Source organism: Microtus pennsylvanicus, chromosome 18, assembly GCF_037038515.1.
Source record: "Microtus pennsylvanicus isolate mMicPen1 chromosome 18, mMicPen1.hap1, whole genome shotgun sequence".
Classification (NCBI taxonomy): domain Eukaryota; kingdom Metazoa; phylum Chordata; class Mammalia; order Rodentia; family Cricetidae; genus Microtus; species Microtus pennsylvanicus.
The window spans coordinates 33,401,744-33,426,352 of record NC_134596.1 but is presented as its reverse complement, the minus strand read 5'-3'; the positions used below and the strand labels follow the sequence as shown (position 1 = coordinate 33,426,352).

At 36.5% G+C, this 24,609-nt stretch overlaps 1 protein-coding gene across 4 annotated transcripts in view; it reads left to right on the top strand.

The window, feature by feature from the left end:
• Grm5 (glutamate metabotropic receptor 5) overlaps window positions 1-24,609 on the top strand; it is a 350,264-nt gene that overhangs the window by 150,506 nt on the left and 175,149 nt on the right. The window lies entirely within an intron of this gene.

The following is a 24,609-nucleotide window of genomic DNA, read 5'->3' as shown; positions in this document are numbered from 1 at the left end:
AGTTTAGCTATACTGTAACAAAAAAGCTCTTAAAATAACTCCAATTTTAATATTTGTTCTTATGCTGTCACATAAAGTATTGTGAGATTTAACGCTGTGAGTGTTTTAAAGGTATATTAAACAATAGCCCAGTTTTCAATTAAACCAACAGGAGTGAGTCATGGAGATTAATGCGTGCTAACTAATCAGAGATGACATCTTTGATCTATGACTAAATGGGCATTCCAACACCGTGTTTACACTCCAAAGTCACAGGAAAATCATTGTAACTGTGGGTATTGTTCCATATTTTTTTGAAAAACAAAAGGCCAAATGATGCATGCATGCAATATTCTTCCAAATTCATTGGATAGGTGAGTCGATCCCCGGGTAAGAAAGGGAGGAAATAAGAATTGAAACTTTCATATCTCCGCCCCTTTATCACCAAGCAGGGGATAATTCTCCCATACACTCAAAATTTGAAAACTAAGATATTCTTATATCTCTTTAAAGCACAGTCTGATATTGATCTTATTAACTTAGCTTTGCAAAGTGAAAATCTGAAATTCAGAGCTGTAATTTGTCTATAGCTACCAAGGTCAGTAGATTTGCAACAAAAATTTGGGTGTTGCTGGTGACCTAGACAGGCGTTCTGCTTCTGAAAGTCAGAAAGGTTCAGAAAGGAGACAAGGGGACCTAGAATGGAGAAAAACTGAGTAGAGTAAAAACGACCCATAATTTTCAAGTCTCCTTCAGGACTAGTTAGTGCATTTATGTCTCAGAGTTCTGCTAGTTTGGGAAATGATTGTACTTATAAAAACATTTAGGATACTTTGATAGTAGAATATTAATAGTACCTATCTATAGAGTGTTGTGCTTAACAAATACTTATACGTATGATTATTCTTGTGTATTATTTTACTGACTCTTTTTAACAAGTCTATTTGGAAGTTATCATTTTCCTCATGTTATAGCTGAGGAAACAGAAAGAAAACCTACTTGTTAAAGATCATACAGCCAGTACCACAGAGGACAGTGGGAGGAAGGCTATGTCCTTAACCATCTGCAGGTCTTTGATGATGCTCACCTTCAGCAAGAATTTCATCTTACTGGTATGAAATATCAATGATTTTTCTCTTTGGTCAATATAAAAAAACTAGGACAAAGAAAAGTAGAGTAATTAAAATCATTTCTTCATAAAAGGCTTTTCTTAATGTAAAAAGAAATCCAGTGTACCTTTCTTTAAAGGAAACAAAACAAACTATACAAGACAACAAACAAAATCAGTAACCGCATGGAACACTTGAGCCAAACTATTTTAAAGAAAATCACTGTAAAAATATGTAGGTTTCAGTAAGTGAGAAAAAATTAATATATCTTTTAAATTGGAAAAAAAAACCATTGATAACCAAGCAAGTGCAGAATACTATGATTTGGTAAAAGCAGATCAAAGCCATGTGCTCTTGGTTTCCTAGAAAATCTATATGGTAGAGCTTTACTGACGTATAGTTACATTGATTTGCATAATGTCTTTGGCTATATGATTATAATGAAAAGTAAAGCACTTGCTGGTTACTTACACAACAATATTAAGACTTAAGCCTTCAGCGTTCACTTAGAAGCTGTAGTGCTTTGTAAGTAAATTCTGTTAAATTTCTCTTCTCTCAGAAGTTTAGGGACTTGCTGACAACAGAAGGACCACCAGAGGACCGCTTGTTGGAGAATTAGGGACAGGTTGTAAGGTTCGACATTGTGTTTCTCACTAGTCAGGTCAAGAACAAAGGATCTTGGAATTTTTTTCTTCATCTTCCTGGAATATATTGTTGAAAACAACAAGAAAAAGCAATATACCTAAAAGACCCCCCTATTCATCTGTGAATTTTTTCTAAAAATTTTTACGTGTGCTAAGTACAATAAGGATTACACATTGGGTTGTACACATATTTTTCTTTCTAATGAAAGTATTTTTATAACATTCATTTGTCAAACTGAGTTAGTGACATAGAGTAAGTGTTTCCTTTCTTTTACTTTTCATCCATCTTTCTTTGGCTTTGACCAAACACCAGTGAAGACAACTTCTCTATGTTACGTAACCATGCACTCTGCTAATGAACTTTTCCAATGGGAAAGTCAATTTCCTAACAAAATGTTCAGACAAAGATGCGTGTAGATATCCTTGGATCATAATTGTGCTATTATATAAGAAAGCCTAGTAGAATTTTACCTCTCTGTATGTATGTATGTGTGTATATTTATGTCTGTCTTTATCTGTGTGTATGTGCCTGTGTTTGTGTGCATGTCCACATACACAAGAGAGTTTGTGTGTGTGTGTTCACATTTACACAAATATACGTTAAAGCAAGAGGACAAACACAGTTTGTATTTCAGAAGGTGCTGGCTACATTGTTTTGTTTTGTTTTTTCTTCAGATAGCTCCACTCACTGGTCTTGAACTCACCAAGTCGGTAGAGGGCTTGCGAGTGAGTGTCAATGATGTACCTGTTTCCATCTCCCCAGTGCTCAGATATAAGCATATGGCATCATGCCAGGCATTTCTTTCCTTCTTCTTTTTCAAATGTAGATTCTGGGACTCACACTCAATCCCTTACACTTGCAAGGCAAGCCCTTTCATCTCCCCTGCATCTTATTGTATGGCTATGAACACACGTTTTCTGGTTTCTCATTACGGCTGATTCCCTCCTTTCCTCTTCTTTTCCTCTTTCTCTTTCTCCTCCACTCTCCTACATGATCATATGTGTTCCTCTCAACAGTCTTCCTCTTCTGGTCACCTTCTGAGGGCCACTGCTGCATTGTTTTCCCTTTAAGGCTTGACGTTTTCATATACACTATCAGATAAAGTTACTTTTTCTGGTTCCTTCTGCAGTTTATTCATTGATTCAGGCTTAGCTGAAAACCAGATTTTCTTGCTCATTTTTACCTACTTTTACTCAATTACTTCAACTATTTTTTTAAATAACAATACTAGGAAGCCTAGAAATATTTTCTTTAGGGCAGATATACCCACTTAATCTTTTCTCACCTAAAGAACAATAATGCTCCCTTCATTAAAATCTATGTTTAACACTACAGGTTCTATGTTGATATAACACTACTATATATCTTTTTCTAATATATTCATAGATGATTCATGTTTAGTCATTGCTACTAATTGTGTGGTGATGTAGTGTTTTGTTTTGACACCGTTTCAGAGTATGGGTAAAACCAATAAGGTATGTAATATTACTTTCTTAATATTCTTGACATTGTAAAAACTGTTCTACCCTAATTTTTGAAGATTGTAAGTTACAAAATTAGGGTGTTGCATACTAAATATTGAAGGTTGAAAGCTTCAGTGATATTAAATGTTTTAAAAAAGAAAGGATGGTTTTCACACACTTTTATATTGTTCCATAATCATGTTCTGTCTTATGAAAAGTGTATTGTTTTCAATTAATACAGTACTTCAAAGTTTTTGTTAGTAAGTTTTTCTTTTTAATTATTGTATTTTAAAAATCCACTGGGTATTTTTATGATTCACATACTTTTTAAAATATTTATAATTTTCTACAGAAGCTTTGTATTTTATGTTGGAATCATAACTATATAAACATAAGATAGCTGAGTCATTCCAACCCCCTAACTCTTTCATTTCTCAACTGCCTGCAGTCTCTAAAATCTTTGTTACCTTGCATAATAATAGTGACACTAAGTATCCATTTCTACACTTGAATTGATAAGCCTGGATTGCAGTTTTAGTTTTATTAAAATATCTTTATGGTTTATGTTTATCAAATTTACTTATTCCCCCATTAAGCTAAAGGTCACCCCAAATCTTTGTGTTCAAATTAGTCAGAGAGAGAGAGAGACAGAGAGCTAGAGAGAGAGGCGTTTTCCATAGATAAGAATGAGAATGGAATTTGGAACCTAAAGATTGATGTACAATTAATTCTATCTCATTTAAAAATGTAAGAGTTTATATTTGTGTCCTAGTACAAGATTGTAACAAACACACAAGTTGATCCTTACTGTTTAAACGTCCATGAACTGAACTGATATTTCATAGACAAGTAATCTAGCTTTGACAATGTTATAAACTCCTTGCCCCTTTTTTTCACCCATGTTCTTCTGCCCTTCACCTGTTCTAGTCCAACCATAATCTTCTTGGCATGTTCCCACCTAAGGACCTTGGCAATAGTTTGGTTTGTCTAGCAAATCTTTCCTCAAATATCCTTATTATTAGAGTGCTCATCTGATATGTTCTTTCAAACATCACCTTCTCAATATACTTCGCCAATTCCCCCATTTAAGTATTTCTGCCCAGGATCCTAACTCTTATTAGTCTGATTAACATTTCTCTAGATATCTTCACTATTGGCTTTCTCATCTGACATCTGCATTTATAAACTTCCCCGACTTCCTCACATGTGTCTAAAGCATTCGCTCCTTCACACAAATCCACCTTCTATCAATTTTACTTTTGCCAGCAGTACTTGCCACTTTCTCATGCATTTTATAATTTCTTATGGATTTTGCATGCTGTCTTTCTCATCTGTGATATAAATAACTACCCCAATTGCAGTTCTCTCCCTATTCTATTTACTATCCTAAACACGGTACATGAGAAAACACCCTGAACAAAATAACTAACTAATGGCCATCTCTCCAACAACAGCAAGTTAATACAAAGATATTACCAAATATTCACATCTGATATGTTCTTTCAAACATCACATTTATGTGTCCTGAGAAGAGTGATGCCTTTTGAGAGAAGTGACCATTTACGATAGAACTCCCTTTTTTTGTTTATTTTATTTTTTTTTAGTTGTTGCAAAAAAAAAAAAAATTCCGCCTCCTCCCCGTTTCCCATTTCCCTCCCCCTCCTGGCACACATCGCTCCCTTCCCCTACTCCCCTCCCCCTCCCCCTCCCCCCACTCCATCCCCCCTCCCTTGGACAATGGTACTATAGAACTCTTAACCCCCACTGTGGCAAATAGTGTTAGAGTTTCTTGCTTAGAAGTCGGAATCATTTGAGAAGAGAGAAAAGAAGTTTGGGAGAAGAAGCCCAGCTTCTGCCTCACCAGTCAAGGGAGGAGCTTCAGGATTTCACAGGGACAGGTCAGTCCTCTCACTGTTCTCAACTTCTGACACTTGAACAGCCGACTCTTCATTCTCCAAACATATTTGAAGGAAAAATAATGCTGAAACTTCCAGAGCTGTCCGTAAACATGAACACAGCCATAAAGATGAGTCATTTGAATCCACGCTTGACGTTCGGGGTGTGGCAGGATGCCAGGCCTATGGTGGAGCAGGGCAAATCTGCCTAAACCGTGGCCATGCCAAGGGTGGTGGAAGTAAAGTAGAGGTAATTGATGTTCTCAGCAACAACTTGGCTAAACTATTACCACTAGCGTTAATGTTAAATTTGAATTTACATAAATGTTTCTGTGTTTTCACTGATCATGCATTTGCATGTCTCAAAAACACAAAGAATTATTTGTACCAGTCATTGATTTAGCCTAAGACAAAAGTACATTTTTTTAAAAAAAAATCTATTACAAGTAAACATTTTACTTCCTGCAATCAGCTCTAATTATAGTTCAAAAATATTAAATGTATCTACTTTTAACAGAGGATTCTCAAGAAACAGCTATAGCCTGACACTCTCATTCTGCCATTCTACCTTCTGGATTAGGTTTAATGATGTAGCAAATAAAAAAGATTAAAAGTCAACATTTAGCACTTTTCTGGGAAATTGTATTTTATTTTATTTTATGTTTGGTTTTCTGAGAAAGAGTTTCTTTGTAGTTTTTGAGCCTGTCCTGGAAATTGCTCTGTATACCAGGCTGGGAGAAACTTTATTTCTAAATTTATATAATCTTGTGGTTTTAAAATAAGAAAGGCTGTATGTGTATTTTTTTTTCAGTTTGGCTTAATTTAGAATTTAGTACTCTGAATTCTGAGGCATTGCCGTTGCCATAACGTATTAATAATTTGCACTACATTAAAATGTTAAAAATTACAAAATGCCTTGGTGAACATTGTGCCATTTAATCCTGTTTATCCAGTGACTGCACGCATAACAGTTCAGTGACAATATGGCCAGAGGGCTGGAAACAGACACTGGGCATTCAGACACATTAAACACACTAACTACTGCCTAGTCTTGCAAGTCCACAGGCCTTGAAAAACATGCGTGAATTCTGCAAGGTCTAATTTAAACTAAAGCATAAAAAATAAATTCAGTTGTCTGTGCATGTAATAAGTCTGACCTGTGAGTTTCTGCCTGAAGTCTTTCTTTTTTATATTTCGTTTTATTGACTTATACCTTCAATAAGTACCAATTTGTTTGCCACTTACTATCAAATATAATACAGTAAAAAAATGACCAGAGTACTACATGCAGATTATGTAATATCAATCATCTTGTTATAGTCAGAATAAGTAGCTTTAACTGTAATACCTCTGTTATTTCATATAAAGTAAGTTATGTTCTATTCTTATTCTATCATGTTTATCTATTAGAGGCAAGATATTTGTGCTGGACCAGTCTGTTCTGGAATATGAGACACCATTTCATCAGTTGTTCACCTCCCTTTCCCTTTAATCTTAATTTTATAAATTGATAAATAGACTTTATCTAATTATAAAGCTTTAATAAGTCCTTTGTTTTAATAAGTCCTTTGTATTGCAGAAGTAAACATCCCTTCCGATATGAAATGACAGTGCTTTATGGGAATCGCTTAGAAGCTGGAAGAGTACATTAAACTGAATTACTAGTGCTCTAATGGGCCTAGATTGTTATATGTGTTCATAGTCTCAGGAAATCGTTCAGACTGAGACATGAGGACTTTGAAAGCCAGGTGGACATGGGCAGTGGAACATGTCTTTCTTTTCAAGTGTAGGAGAGGAAATCAGAGAATCTAAATTGGATGAGACAGGATCACAATGAACCAAATACAAGGCACTTCCAAACTAAAATACAAAACTAAATAGTCTTTCCTACTAAATATCCCTCATTATAATATGCTCGGTCTTTAATTCAGAATGTAGACCATACCACAATTAAGACAAGGTGTAAAGGTTTCTGAGGATACCCAGGGCAATATCAACTCTTGCTTGCACTATATCCTGAATTATCTTAATTTATTTCAGTGTTCCTTCAAAAATTAATGATGAGTTGTTAATTCCAAAAACAATAAGCATATGTTCAAGCTTTTTTTTTCTCTTTGGTAAATTACATTTTTAAAGCACAAGGCAGATTTCTCAAATAGTTAGTGTTCATACTACCCAACTTGTGACTTACTGTGTTGATCTGATTTACACTCCCATTGAGTATTCTGGGATGCCTAGAGTTGTGTGTTGAGTGATAGCTATTGCATCATCTTGATAAATGTCATAGAAAGCATGGGTTTGTTTGTTTAAGACACAACTCATGTCTCAGTTTTTATAATTAATATAACATGTAGGTGGATGTGTGGTGATAATTTGTCTGTGTTTTAACAAATAAATCTTGCCTCGTGATCAGAGTGTTGAGCTAGCCACTAGTTAGACAAAGAATTCAGACAGTTGGCACATACCTCTAGTCTCAACACTCGGGAGGCAGAGACAGACAGATCTTTGTAAACTCAAGGCGACCCTAGGCTACATGAGATTGGTTCAGTCTAAAAGAGGAACAAAGTCAGGTGGTGATGCTCACACCTTTAATCCCAGTACTTAGGAGTCACACACCTTAAATCCCAGGACTAGGAAAGTGGAGATGGAAAGGGATATGGCTGGGTGGAGAGAGGAGTATAAGGCAGGAGGACACAGGAGTGTAGGGCATTCAGTGTGAAGATTTACAGAGACAGGATACCCCATTTGATCCGAGGATTTTGTCGAGGTAAGAACTAGTTGGCTGACTGCTCCTTCTCTGATCTTTCAGCTTTTACCCCCTAATATCTGACTCCAAATTTGTATCATTAAGACAAATAAGAAATCGGTCAATATTTTTTTTCAAATAACTGACATCGAGTCTTAATATTAATTGCAAATGTTCAGCCAATAGTTCAGACTTGTTACTAGCAAATTCTTACATTTTAAATCAACCCATAATTTTTATCTATGCTTTGCCACAAGGCTTGATACCTTTTCTCAGTATGGCATGCCCATCTTGTTTCTCTTTGAATCTGCTGGCGACTCCTGAGACTCCAGCATTCTTCCTAGCATTCTGTGTTTGGCTCTCCCCCTGCCTTGTCCTGTTCAGTTACTGTCAGGTTAGCTTGTTTATTAAACCAATCACAGCAACAATTATTCACACAGTATAAATGAATACTTCACAACAACAGAGCAAAAATATTTATAAAAGTCTTGTCAGTTATTTTTCGCCTTTATCTGCTTCATTATCAGCCAATACGTAATATTGTAGTGGCATTTCATCGTATTTTAATAAATAAAGCTTACCTGAGATCAGAAAGTAAAACAGCTCCATCGGTCAGCCATACATACCTGACAGTGGTAACACACACTTTTAATCCCAGTAGCCACACTAGTTGCCATAGAAACTGGGTGGTGCATGCCTTTAATCCTAGTGGTGCATGCCTTTAATCCCAACCCTAGAGAGGATTATAAAACGGGAGGAGATAGCTCTCAGTCTCAGTCTCATTCTGAGATTCTTGGGGGCAGACTTGCCATTTCAGACTAAGAGCCAGTCTATAGATAAGAGCCAGTGGCTGACTATTTTGCTTTTCTGACCTTCAATTTGAACCACAATTTCTCTCTCTGAGTTTTTATGAATTGTGCTTCATGATATACATCACAGAATACAAAGCTCAGCAAGACTTCAAAATAAGACGTTAGTATCCAAGTATCAAAGGCTCTCTCTTCACAACTGGTGAATAAGTATCACAATTAGAAAAATATAAAGAAGTAAAATTATAAAAATAATAAAAAAAAGCCAGACTGAACCCAGCTCCAACTGTGGCTCTCTGGAGAAGAGAGGGAACACAGCCTCATTTAAAGACTGTCTCTGGTTTCTCATTGATGCTATGAAACACGATAAGCAAAAACAATTTGTGGAAATGGTTCACTTGGCTTATACTTCCACATTTTAGTGGATCATTAAAGGAAGTCAGTACATGAACTCAAAAAAGGCAGGACCCTGGAGGCAGGAGTAGATGCAGAGGACATGGAGGATTGCTGCTTGCTGGCTTGCCCTCCATGTTTCTCTCATTTTCCTTTTTTATAGAACCCAGAACCACTCGCCCTGGTGTGGCTCCACCCACAATGGAGTAGATCCTCTCACAACAACCACTAATTAGGAAAATGTCATACAGGCTTGCCTACAACCCATTTTCTCAGTTGAGGCTCCCTCCTTTCTTAGGACTCTAGTTTGTATCAAGATGACATCAAACTAGTCAGCAAAAAAGGTAAGTCAAGTATCCCTGATGATAAGAGGCTGGCAACTCTGCCCACTGTACAAGCACACAGCTTTCAGAAGCCTTACCGTCAGCTGTAGGTCTGGCTAATACAGGGCCATCCAGAGAGACACTTGCACAGAGCAGACAGTTCATGTGACTCAGAAGGTTACATCTGAACATCATTTCGAGAGAGAACCTGCTGCTTAAAATTGAGCTACCCTTAGGAGCTGATAACAGGGAATAATCACAAGTCATAGAGTTTAAATATAATCTTCTCAAGCCCCAGAGTGTGAGGAAACCCTGGGAGGCAGCTGTGGAACGCCAGGGAACAGGACACTGACAAACAGGGACTGACAGTTGGCAAGCGATTCAGCCCAGGCAGTGGAGTATACAGGGAAAGAAAGCCCCTGCAGTCAGTGCTGGGGAGCAGACCTCATCAGTTGAGAATAATTCTGGACTTTGAAACCAGGAAACCTAGGGTCACTGCCGCTAGGACCTCTTCCCTTCCTGAAGTTCATTATTCTAGACTCCAAGATCTCTGAAGCCCCCATATACTGCTTTACATCCACAATCACATCCCTCCAACCTGCTGGAGGATTAACACTTAATGCTGTTGAAAGCACAAGAACCAGCCTTTCTGTGGAGATATCCATGCCAGAGTTACTTCTCATATTTCAAACACACTCGAGAGACTCACAGATAGACTAAGTACTCCAGTGAGTGCAATCTGGGAGTCTTAAGGGTGTTTTAGGACAGCCTACCCTGTCCTCAGAAGTTTGTCCAGCTTTTCGTTTCAGAAATTTCTTCCACTTTCCTCCTTCAGTTCCCGTCCCTTATATAACGCTGGCTTCCTCTCTCATATCCTTTCACTACCCCTTTTCTTGAACTCATTCATTTAAGTGATCCCCATGTTTGCCCTAAATAATTTTAAACCTCGTTAACAATCCAGATTAATTTTGTCTGTTTCAGTTTGATAATCATCAGTGAAATGTGAGTGGAACTTCATGGAGTGTCAGTATATTTATGTCTTGTATAGTTTGTTGTTCTTTCAGCGGTCTCTTTTCTCTCTCTTAATAACACTAACACTTGGGATTGAACCTTAAAAATTATGTTAACTATTAGAAAAATACACAAGAAAAACAAGAAGATACATCCAAAACAGCAGATGTTCAAACCACAGACATGAAATAAATGAAACTCCAGGCTATATGATGTGTCCAAAACACCACACCAGGCACTAATAAACTCCAGGATAATGGACTCATGTCCAGGTGAAGAACTGTAAATCTTACTAACCAAATTGATAAATGATTGAAAGAAGATACAAGCAAGCACATAAAGTAAGAAAATCAGTCAAGGACCTAGAGAGGAAAATCAACCATGTAAGAGGAAAAGGTCACCACCTCAGATGAGAAATTTGAGCAATGATTGAAAAAGTCAGAAAAGAAATTGCCATTTTGAAAAAAAAAATTGAAATGCTTGAAATAAAATTTCACTGAACTAAAACTAAAGGAAAACAAAACAAAACCAACAAGCAGTGGAAACTATGAGGAAGGGACTCAGAATAAGGGGGTGGGATACAAAATCAAGAAAATGTTACATTTAAATATCCAGGAAGAAAATAGAGAGATGAGCCTTATCCAATTGTCTGTGAACTACAGGGTGTTACCAAAACTAAAGAATAAGTGGGGTAGAAGAGAGATGAAATATAAAAACATGGGAGGTGAAGTCTTTGAGATTGTAGCAGGAAACTTCCCAATCATCCGTGGCTCAAGTACCAGCAGGTCCACTTCCCTCTTCTGCCTCTATGTGCTTTGTATGTGTATAGCACACAGATATGTGCAGGCAAAGTGCTTATACACATAAGGTAAAGATAAATAAAATTTCAAAGTAAAATAAAAATTAATAGAAAAATATATCTGAAGGAAAGAATAAGATAAAGACCACAAAACCGACGAGGAAGAATATATTTATAGGAAAAGTACACACAGAGTTTAGAAAGTCTGTCTTAGCCAAAAGAGCACCAACATTAGTAAGTTTCATAAAAGAACTAAATAAACAAAAAATAGGAAGGAATAATTCATGTTTATATCAGAAAACAAGTATATTTCAAATACTAACAAAGGAGGAAATAGAAAATAAAAATAATGTACCAAGCAAGAAGTAGCAAACATAGAGGAATAAGAAAACATCTTATTTTTTGATGGATCTGAATGGATCCAACCATAACCAGTAATAACCAGTTACTGAGAAACAAAAAAAAATATGTCAGTGTATTGAGCAAACATAAACCAAAAGTAAGAATATAAAGCTATTTTCCTATCTGATGAACCAGATTCACATTTAAGTTAATCAAAAACATAAAGCTACTATATATTAAAAGGGATTAAGTCATCAAGAGGTAGAACTACTGAAAATGTATATGCACCTAATGATAGGTTTATAACATTGGTGAAATATATATATATGTATAATTTAATAAAGAATACTTTTGAAATATGAAAAAATCAAATTTCAATCTTGCTTTAAGGTTTCTAGGCTAAAATATAACTAAAATGTTCATTTTATAGCACATGTTTATAGTACTGAATAAATAGGAAATCTTTGAATATAAAAAAATAAATGCAAATAATCATAAATGAAGTTGTGGTACAATAATAGTGAATGGCTTATGATTCTACTTATTCCATGCTTCTATTTAGATAGATCATCTCAACTGAAATTCACCAATGAAGCTTCATAGCTAAAGTACCCCATATGCCCCTCACCCCATTCCCAATTCCCCGCTGGGCCCTCATCACATCTCCCTCACAGCTTAACATCCTTCTTTTGTAGTTATTTATTTAACCCACTGAGTCCAATTAGTGCAGCTGTCATATGCAGGGGCATGGATGGTGCCCTGGAAATCCTCCAGTGTTCACCCCACTGAGGAAAAGTTACTGCCATCCAGCTGCCATTAGCTGCCAATAGTCCCTTGGCTAACGCCTTTTCTTTTGGCAGCCATTTCCTTGCTGATTGGAGTCATGTTACTAAGATATAATGTAATTTGTTCTATGGACACATTATACAACTGTTGCTTAATTCCGTCCTATTGCCATTACTTTATTGTATCCTTTTATGAAGATGCTTAATTTGTTTTTGTGAGACAGGGTTTCTCTGTGTATCTCTGGCTGTCCTGGAACATACTCTGTAGACCAGTAAGCTGGTCTTGAATTCACAGAGATTTACCTGCCTCTGCTTTCCTGCTTGATGGGATAAAGGGTGTGTGCCACCATCACCTGGATGCTACTTATTTTTCAAGTGTAGAAGTGTATGTGTTTTTGAGGATACTGCAAGACAATGTTTGGGACTAAGGGAATTTCTCAGTGGTAGAGTGCCCAGGGTTCTATCCTCAATACTGCAACCAACCAACCAGTCAGAAGACAGGAAGAGAACTGACTCATGTAGAAAGCTTCATACAGTTCATCCGGAGTGCTTGAAAAGCAATTTTGCTGTACCATTGGCCTGATTTGGCATGAGCTTGCGCTGCAGATAAACCCTTCTGCAAATTCCAGTCACAAATCATGCTCACTTCCTTCCAAGTGGATTTTTGTGTTATTCAGTCAGTTGTCTGGTTTTATAAAATACCTGTTGGTGTCATTGCCCAATTAGAAAAAAGGAAGTGAGATTCAACATAATAAATACTAAGAAAACTGCTTACTAATGAAAAAATATACTCATATGACATCATGCAAAATCATACACTTTTCATCATTAATGTAGAGTTGAATTAGTAATAGTTGGGCTAATGCGATGGCGGATTTGGTAAAGGCCATTGCCATATAAGCCTTGGGACCTGAGTTCAATCTCCAGAACCTGAGCCAAGGTGGAAGGAAAACATATTCTACAAAACTGTCCTCTGATCTCCACCTAAGCTCCATGGCATGTGTACCCCCCAACAAACACATATAAACTAAATATATGGACAATAATAAATAAATACATTAAAATAGTGAAAAAGTACACCATAGATGAAATAGCCTTAATAAATCTCTACAGAACTTGTAACCCAATGTTTTTCTGCTGTGAAGTTCATGGAAACTGCTCTAAAATACAAATGTTGTATTTTACTGAGACAGTCTTCATAGATACAAAAAGAACAAAAGTAATATCACATATATTGGATCTTAGTAAACTAAAACTAGAAGTACATATGAAAAGAAACTAAGTAAATACATGGAGAGAGACTAATATACTATCATGTGAACTGTGAGTTCTAGAAGAGATTAGGTAGGAATGAAAATAAATTTTAGAGGCAAATGGAAATGAAAGCATAACCTACCAGAACCAGAACAGAATAGCAGTTCTAAGGGAAGAGTTTACAGCCCTGAATGTTTAAACTAAAACAATCATAGAAATATAAAGTAAATAACTTAATAATCTACTAACCAGCTTAAAGGAAAATCAATACGAAACAACAAATTAATATAGATACAAACACAAAGCAATAAATTAAAAACTTAAAGAACAGTATAATAAACTCAATCAAAGTGGTTTCTTTGAAAATAAGTAATATTGTAAATCTTTGCTTAAACTAAGAAAACTAAGGAGAAAGAAATACTAACCAATGAAATTAGATACAAGAACATGTGTACTACAGTGGATTGTAATGAAATCCAAGGGATCCCTAGGAAATGGTTCTTTAAAAACTGATGTTCTTAAGAACTTAAAATCTTAATCATGCAGTGGTGGCGCACGCCTTTAATCCCAGCAGTCACTCAGGAGGCAGAGGCAGGTGGATTTCTGTGAGTTCATGGCCAGCCTCATTTACAAGAGCTAGTTCCAGGACAGGCTCCAAAGATACAGAGGAAACCCTGTTGTGAAAAACAAACTAAAAGAGACTTAAAATCTTCAAAAGAAACTAACCAATTCCTAAATATATAGTACCTAGAAAAAAGTAAAGAGTTAACCACCAAGCTGTTTTCTACTGCAATATTCTCTTTCCTTTTGGCTCCTCAGGACATTACTAAAGATGAAAAATGTCAAAATTATGCATATCCTCTTGAATAGAGAACAAGCCAGCGAGTTAATGAAGCCCAAAATGTACACATCTACACTTTATGTTCTCTCTCTCTCACTCTCTCTCGCTCTCTCTCGCTCTTGCTCTCTTTCTGTTTCATGAGTTGCTTTCAGAAGCTTAGGACATCTCTTTCCCAGTGAGTTCTTAAGATAGATGCTTAATTGTCTTGGTATTTATGGCCATTTTAACACTGATGTGATAGACCTTTTGGGAACATAGCTGAGGTCATCAGATCATTACCTCTGATGAGAAACTCTCTGTATAAAATAATCAGTATCTGCAGAAAGCCTTTACTTTTTCTGTTTATTCCTAAAAATGATTCCTATGCATATGAAAGCAAAAAAATGCCTCCTTTGCATGAAGCTGTATTGTTCAGTATGACAAGGAAAGTACCACCTCAGGACCACAAATCCCCTATTTCTCAACATTCGTGCCTTTCCAGTCGAGTATATATTTAGAGATCCATGGCCAACTAGAAATACTTCATACTTCTTGAAAGAGAAAAACAAGATGGCAAAAGTACAGAATATCATAGGATAATACCTTGTGTTTATCCGACAGTGACTAAATGTGATGCATGTTTCCTTTAATTTTTTCAACAAATCACAGTGCATTTTGTGCATTTTCATAGTAAACAAGTCAGTGCTCATTAAGACCAGGCTACTTGTTCTATTCCTGTGGTTAGGAACACTTAGAAGCAGGAATAAATCAGTTTCTCATGCTCTAATTTTTTTCTATGGCATTTTTGCACAAGGAAATAAATTGGGCAGTCAAAGCATTCTTTTTAAAATATGCAGGGTTAGAGAGGGAAGTATGCAAACAACAGGGAAATAAATCTTGATGATTGTTCACACAAAGACTTCAAGTTGATTTGGGGAGATGTCTACTAACAATGAATTATGTTATCCAACAGAATCCATGTGTATTTAGATAGAATTATTTAAACAAGCAATTTTCCCATTGTTTTTATTTTCAATAAATGTAGTTTATTTTGATACCATTTTAATTAGTATATGTGTGAGCTTGTGAGGCATAGTGTCTGTGTAGGGGTCAGAAGAGAAGATATGGAACTGATTCCCTTCTTCCACTGTATTGGTTCTGGGGGCTTAAAGACACCAGGCTTGGTGGCAAGCACTTTCACCTACTGAGCTATCTTGCCATCTACAGTCTTTCTACTTTTCATAGAAATGAATGGCAAATCACCAAATGTCACAACAAAGTGAATCATTTCATTCATAAAATGGCTACTAATATAACCTCAGCATGATATCCTGCAAAAACATATGCAGTTCTCCTTTAGGGTGATAAAAATAATGAGCTTAAATAAATTTTCAGCTAAATGAAAATTTATTTTTTACCTAAGAACTCTTACTACATAAATAAAAATTTGAATTACAAGTCAAGTTACATTTACTAGACAGCTTAAGCACATTTTAAAACATACACAGTTTTCTGAAGCTGGAAAATTATTTTCATATTTTGATGTATTAGCTCTCCTCCATCCAAGAAAACTAGGACTCACCATGCTACGATGCTTATCCAAGGTCACAGGCTCAGAAACGATGGCATGGAGCATCAAAGATAGTTATTTTGATCCCAATATCTCTACTCTATCCGCCTCACTAGGACTCCCTCTGTGACCTTAAGGACATGTATGCCAATATCGAATACATACTCCTGAAAGTATTACTCACTATGTTTGTCCTTCACACCGAAGTGGAAGTTTCAGTTCATACGACTGCTAATAGAATACAAAAGCTAAAAACAAATAATTCTTTCTGGCTGAAAAAGTTAAATATAAGCTGGAAAGCTAAAATTTTGTACAAGTAAGTATAAACTCTGCTAACAGGCTTAACTAGAGGGTTGATGACTTTAAAGTTGCTGTCCAACCATAAAACCTTTCTGAACCCAAAGCTTTTTTGTTTTGCTTTGCTTTGTTTTCTTCTTTACCCTTAACAAGAACGTATATCTGTATGTGATATAGATAGCTTGTACTGGTTTCTGTGGGAACTGCTGATTGAGTGATATGTTACGATTATTTCTCATTTTTGTTCTTCAACTGAAGTGGCTTTTTTAAAAAAAATATTTAGGGCAAGATAATTTGAGAAGCTTATGGACAATTAGAGCTTGACAGGACTTGGCTATGTCTTCATCTGCTGGTCAGAATGTCATGAGTAGTAACCTTGATATCTACTGCTGAGAGAATATGAGACAGGTGACCTTTAAGAGGCAGGTCCTGGTAGGCGATGGTTATGCTAATAAATGCGATTGGAAGTAATTGATTTACTTTTCGTGGATCTTGCCGTAGTTCAGCAGAGAGATTGTTATTGCAACCTCCCTTTCTCTCCTTCTGGGTTCCTCTTACTCCATGTGGTTATTCATTCCCATATTTCTATCATGTATATCGAGAAGCATCCTCGAGAAAATGACAAGTTTATACCATGTCCTTGAATCACAAACTTGAGAACATAGTGCCCCTGTCAACGTCATAATGTTTTCCAAACTCATGCAATCTATTTAACAGAAAGATAAAAACTAGTTTGGATGAATCTTTTATATCAATGTGGAATGAATATATTGTTTTCAACTCAAGAAACAATTATTCTTGCATGATTATTATAAAACAATAAGGAAATTGCATAATTTTATGTAATTTCCAAAAACCCTATATTTTATGTTAACTTTTATTGCCAGAAAGGGCATGTTTCTTCTCATAGGAGATCATGTTTATTATTCTTGTCCTCTAAGTGCTTTGAAGAAATCCATTTCCTTATTTTCAGAGGTACAATAGATAATAAATTATATATACTTCCAAAGAATAGACTGTTCAGGTACAGGACCCAGCAGCCCCTGTTGAATCTCATAGGCTGATTTTTCTGTGCTTTTATGTAACCTGTGTCTGAAGAGCGTGAGTGATGCCTGTTAGTGCCGGAAAACAAACATATTTGTTCCTAGAACAAAATTCAGGGTCACTGAAACAAAACTGCCACAGATGCTTAGCCAGTAGCTCAAATACCATTTTTCTTCACTTTTCTTTCTTTCCTTTTATTTAAAAGAGACTTTTAAAAATATAATATATATTTATTATGGTTTTCCCTTCCTCTACTACCACCAGTTTTTCTCCACCGCCCCTCCTATCGGGATACCTCCCCTTTCTGTCTTGTAACAATAATTGCATTAGAATTGTGGCATCCATATTGGCCTCTTCAGGAAATAAATGTTCAGCTTTTAGGGACTGAAATTTTATTGCAGATAAGATAAAGTGCAAGATGGGTCGAATGTATAGGGTCAGAAAAATAGAGAGAAAATTAAAGCCATATATGGCTAAGATAGCAATAAGTTTAAGGGGACATGATTTGTTACAGCAATGGAATACCCAGATTAACATTCCTCCGATCTCAGAACAAGTCATAAACTAACATATGTTTCTGGAGAAAACCGTAGAAGGCTTTATAAAGAATGGTCACAGACCATTCAGGTTGTACATAAATAGGGCACAACAACTGTTGATCTTTCAAAGGCATCAACGGCCCTACCTTTAAAATAGTTAACTAACAAACTAACTGTCTGAGTGAAATAATGGTCTTTGACATCAGAAAAATTACAGGCCTTAGAACAGCTGGAACAAATGGCCGTGTGTGTGTGTGTGTGTGTGTTGGGTGTGCAAGCATAAATATTCTGTTTCCTGATAATTGTGTAAAAGGCTCTATTTAGATACAGTTGACAACTCAATTAAATTTCAAAGTGGCAATACCTTTTCTGTTGAGGATTTCCAAAATGCCCAGCTTGGAGTGTTGCCTTACTACCATAATTAATCATTCATGCACTTAGCAAACCGTGTTTAATACCCCTAACCCCTTATAACTCATTGGGTTGTGAACAAGCATAAATTGTCAGCAGTATGCTGAAAGATTTAATGACAGTGTGTCACAAATATACTTTTGCAATACAAATCTTATAAAAGTCATTATTTCATGAGCAAAAAATTTCAGGAACTTGAAATACATCAAAATGTTAAAACAACGTATCAAAGCAAGAAAATAGAGCAACATGAAGATGAGAAAATGCAGATTTGTGTACTAGAATCAAGACCTATTTTTTAAAAATTCTCAATAAAATACATAGAATACACAGTAAAGTTTTTGTTTTAAGTAGGAGAGACAGGATGCGCCCACCTTATGGTAAGAGAGAATGGAAAGAATGAAAAGAGAAGCCATGATCAGAGTTCAGGATTTCAGACCTAGCACTTTTTCTGGCTCTGATAAAGTTGCCAAAAACTTTTGTCCCATTAGGTTTTCAGTTTCCCTATGCTTAAAACTACATGTCAGCTATTCTATTACAAACCAAAAGTATCGTAATTCCCACTGTTCTTTTTCTTTCCCTTTAAAACCCAAGGTTAGAAATAATGTTGTATTTTTTGATCACCTAACTGAGAGTTTTTATAGGCCTTTTATATTCTTTATAAAGAACTTTGAAACAGAGACCCAGGGTGAACCTTATTTGTGACAGTAAAGATTTTCTGATGGAACAAAAGTCCTGTTTTGGAACCGTTGCCTCCATTTACGGGGCAACAGAAAGCAGGCAATGTGGCATCTCCAGGCCTCAGTTGCTCTATCTCACAATGGCTGCAGAATAGGAAAGAGCTTCTCCAGCTGAACCCACTCTGTGAGCGTCTTACTCATACATAATGGAGCAGCTCTCATGAATGTGGTTTTGGGGGTTGATGTATCACATGTAATTATCTCAAGCTTGTGGGGGCCTCTTCAGAGCCTCATCACTGATGGCATTTCCTGCTGAGCTAACTACCACACATATGGATATTAGAATGATTTCTGTTGGATATTTATGGAATTACTATTGAAGTACAGCATTACTTTTGGCAGAAAAATGGCTAAAATTATATGTGGGCTAGGATTATATTATACCCTTTAGACTTCTAAAACATATAACCTGAAGCAAGGGAAATTAACTTTACCTTTCTCTTGTTACCACTTGAAGTCAATAACATTACCAATATCAGCAGAGTGGCCCATAGTGTACTCAGTTAATGTGTGTCTTATATAACTGACCTGTTTCTTTCCTTTACACTCTAAAGACAAAATTTTATTCAGGGAAAATATTATACCATTTTTGGACATTATCCTGGATATGAAATATAAATTTGTTTCGCTAGGCTCTGCATCTTCTTACATCTTAGACCCTGTAAGGAAGCAGCCACTGGGCCTCATAGGACAGATCTGACATTTGAAGAGAGGAGCCACCGTTGACTATATGCCTGTGACAACTGTTATATCTGATAGCACATTTGATACAGATGGTAAAATACCTGCTTTGTTTCTTTATTTCCAGCTTATCAAGCATGTAGTTAGTCTGGAAAATGTGAGATTAGAAAGACACATTCCCATGAATCTCAAAATCCCTCCTGCTTTTATGAATTAATCCAGAGGAGGCCATGAAAGACACTCCAGGTACATTCAAAAAGAACCTTATTTACTCCTGAGGCAGCTTCCTGAAATCCTTTCTTTATATATCTGGGGGAGAAGAGACTATGTTGCAGTTACAGAATACCAGGAAGTACAATAGATCCTACCACGGGTCTCTACAAAGTATTCATCCTGAATAACAATCTGTATTTGTTTTCAAAATCCTGGTGTCTTTAATTTTTTTTTAAATTTATTTTAAGTAAAATACAGTTACATCATTTCTTCCTTTTTCTTCCTCTAAACTTCACCCACACAAGTTCATGCTTTCGAATTGAAGGCCTCTTTTACTATTGTTGTTGAATATATATAAAAAATACATAAATACAAGCTGCTGAATCCGTTTTTGTTGTTGCTATGTATATGATTTCAGGGCTGATGACTTTGTGTTGGATAACCAACTAGGGTACTCAGTTAATGTTAGATGGTTTTGGGCTTGCCATTCTCTTTGTCCAGTCTTTCACTGCATGGTATAATATTTTAAGAATATTGTCCAAAAAAGATCTTCTGTTTTCTGTCCCTAATGTTATCCCCTCTGTCAGGGGCATGTGGGAGACGTCATGTGTGTAATTTAATTGTTTTCTTATAATAACTCTATATCCAGTCTCTGATCAAGCCTCTGTACCTTGAGAATGCAAACGACAATGCAGTTCCCAGATTAACAGCTCTTCTGAAACAAAGAGCCTAAAGTATTAGAAATGAGATCATTTATGTCCAAACAGTATCTGATTTAATCTTAATGATTTCCCACATTCAATGAACCTGATTAAGATTGATCATTCTTACATTAACATTTATATTTATGCTTGACAATGAACTTAATTTTAAGTGTTTAAATAGTAATGGATAAATTGTTGGACACTGATTGGCCATGAGTGGCCATTACCATCTTGACTCCTAGCAGCCTGTGAAAACACACAGATAACTCATTCAAATTCCATAAAGGAGGAGAGGGCCACATGGCACTGTTTCTCTCTGAGGCTTTATAGGCAGTTCAAATTTACTGGGAGCAGGATTTTTCTTTATCTTCAGTGCCATGAGAGTTCAGAATTTGTCTACTTAAATCAATCAATTCATCAAACTGCATTTGGTGAAGTCACATTCTCTCCCCCCGCCCCCCACACACTTTTGCAAAAATTAAATGAGGAACCACATATAGCAATGTATGTGGATGACGCAAATTAAAATAAATGATTAGAGGTGATAATATAACATCTACATTGCTTGCCATCACACTGGTTGTCAGGTTAAGACATGCTAAGGTCAGGTCTTAACTTTTAATCTGTTAGTTACAGTTAAAGACATTTGTAAATATGCCTTCAGAGAGGAAGTCTGACATAAAATTATGAAAATGCAACTATTTCAACTCTCCCTTTTTAGTTGGATAGTCTATGATCACAATGAGAATATTTTCTATCTTGTTCTTCAGTTAAAAGAACTACACGGTGCCGGATATGCTATTACACATTTAATCCCAACACCTGAGAGACAGAGGCAAACGGATTTCTTTGAATTTGAGTCCAACCCTGTTTATATAGAAAATTCTAAGCTACCCAGGGTTAAACAGGAAGATTAAGATTCAGAGCTGCTTAGGGAATAAACACATAAATTTATAATTTTCCTAGATTGAATTCAGTTTTATTTATACCCCCCCATGTAATAAAATCTAAATACAAAAATATGGGAAGCAAAAGCAGAGATCCACAACCAAGTCCAGTTCAAGAGAGGGAGGAAGAGGGATTAAATAAGCAAGGCGAGCAGGCATGGGACTAGTATTCTACGTGTAACTGACAGTCTGCCCATAGGTGCATGTGGCTTGGTCCATTTGTGCGGACCCTGGAAGTGGAACCAGGATCTATCCCTGGTACATGAGCTGGATTTTTAGAGCTCCTTACCTATGATGGGATGCCTTGTTCAACCTTAATGCACCAGGGGAGGAGATTGCACCTGCCTCAACTTGGTGTGTCAGGATTTATTAATTCTACATGGGAGGCCTTACCCTTTCTGAAGAGTAGATGGGGGTGGGGAGAGGAGGTGGGGGAAATTGGGTGGAAAAGTGTGTGTGGGGGAGAACCTGTAGCTGGTATGTAAAATGATTTCAAAAATTTAAAATAAGAATATATGGGTTTCAGGTGTTCTGATAAGCTAATCATTGGTAGAAATAAAATGCTCTCCTGGTGGTGTAGGAGCACACCTTTAATGTCAGCTCTTGGGAGGCAAAGGCAGGTGGATCTCTGCAAGATCCAGGCCAGCGTGGTCCTTCAGAGCTAATTTCAGGACAACTAGGGCTGTTACACAGGGAAGTCCTGTCTCGAGAAAGCAAAACAAAACAAAACAACAACACAAAAGAAGTAAAATATTCTATCCAGAGATTAAGGAAATGGTCGTGGAGATTATACTTTGCTCCCATATGTGTATGTGAGGGATTACTTAGTGAAACGAAGGTGATGCAGATGGCAGAGGACAGTCTATTAAAAAGAAAAAATCTTTGAAATGTGATAAATCAAAATAAGTTTTCTGAGCATATTGAATTTATATTCAGAGATCATATTTCAAGGTGCCTGATTAATATTCATGAATATAGAATCAGAGTTCCTCCAAGCCAGCAGTCCGTTTGAGAAGAGTGGGAAACTGAAAATGAGGCCATCTTAAACTCACTGATTAGGTGTTGGATTCATTATATTTCATTTTTTTTTTAAAAAAAGGAAGAAAGCCAGGATTAAGACATAAGAGAGTAGCTCCCTGCAGTATGAAACAGTGTCTCAAATATGCATTGCCCTTATCATTGTTCTTATTGGTTTCTTGGCAGTGATATTTTGTATTCCAATAGTCCATGTCAATGCCTACAAGTGTCTTCTGTCATGATTATCATGCAAAATTGTGTGTGTGTTTGTGTCTGTATGAGTCTCTGTATGTATGTATGTATGTGTGTGTGTGTGTGTGTGTGTGTGTGTGAGAGAGAGAGAGAGAGAGAGAGAGAGAGAGAGAGAGAGAGAGAGAGAGAAGAGAAGAGAGAGAGAGGTCTGTGACTAGTCACCTCTTAAAACATCTGTGAAAACTTACTGTTTCAGCTCACAAAAGTTGTTTTGCCACAAACGCAACCTTCTTAGCTATATATATTATTGTTAAGTTGTTAAAATGCTTGCTATGTTGCATAGCAACCTAGGTACAATCCTAAAAAGCCATGTGTCAGGCATTGTGGCATCTACCCAACATCCATTTGGACTATCAGAGACAGGAGGGCCTTGGCACTTTTTGTTCAGCCTTTATACCCTAAGTGATTTCTAGGCTAAATTTTTAACAAACAAGGAGTTTGTTAAATGCCTAAGAAATGACATACACACACATACATGTGCACTCATCCACACATGCACAAACACAACCACATACACAGACAACACACACACAATTGTCTACTTTGAAAAATATTAAATATGATTTATGTATTAGATCTCTCTTTTGGTGACAAACTTGTTTAATCATCTGGTAGATAATAAGGATTTATAGTTTTTAAGTTTCTAAAAATTATTACAGTACTTTGCTCCTGTCACATAGAGCCCAGAAGTGAAGAGTTAGGCTTTGTGGTACGCCTGGGTATAAAAGCAGGCAGTAGTAAATGACACTTTGGCTCTTAGTTAAAGGGAGAGAAGCTTCCCATGAGTAAAGTGGAGCAGCGGAACTTTAATTACTGGTCATGCAGCAGGGACCTGTGGGAAATGCACAGATAGGTATGTTCTGTGAGTTCCCCCAGCAGCAGGGCACTGTGGAATGCAGGGCTCCTTGTCCCCTCATTGGACCAGTCTCTATTCACACGTCTTCCTTAAAGAAAACTCCTGCTATTTCATTCACTCATCTTCAGTTGTTTTTAATTGCATCCTCACAGAAGACAAGACAATTTTTCTAAAATAAAACACTCTATTCAAAGTTGTTTATGTTGCCTGCATCATGTGTACCCTTTTCGGCTTTTCTCTCAATGACTCAATTGTCTATGTCCTCTGCATGATTTCCTCACATCCTGACTCTGTATGTATTTGTCATGTTTGAAGTGACCCTTCCAATTCTTTCTATATTCAGGTACTTTGTTTGTTTGTTTGAAAATCCAATTCAAAGTCTTCCTGTAGCTCACTTCCACTTTCCTCTATTCTCATACAGACTTCCTTACATCCGAACTTTAGTGCCGTATTGACAGTATTGATCTCTGTGATATACAATTTGTATTACAATGTCTATTTGCTGAAAGCAGATGGACTTCAGAATCATTTCTCCGTCTGATTTTATCAATTTTTCACAGGAATGACTGGTACTGCAGAAATAGCTTGCCTGAAAGATTAGTGTTCCTAGATAAACACAAGCTAAGCTGAATTGCTGCCATATCTTTTACTACAAAGAATAGTTAGTTATCTGATGATATAAATTTTGGAGTGCTTGTGTGAGTGTGTGTGTGTGTGTGTGTGTGTGTGTGTGTGTGTGTTTTCTTGTGTTTATGTACACATCTGTAGGGAGGAATATTTTTGTCACCATGGACACGTGAAATCACATCTTTGGATTTCAGTCCTTATTTTCTACCTTTTTTTTGACCTAAGATCATTCTATCATTCTCCAATACATATGCCAAGGTAGCTATCAAAAGAGTTTCTCCTATCTCTAAATCCCTCCTCCCATCTTGCCATACTGTACTGGAATTAAAGACAAACAC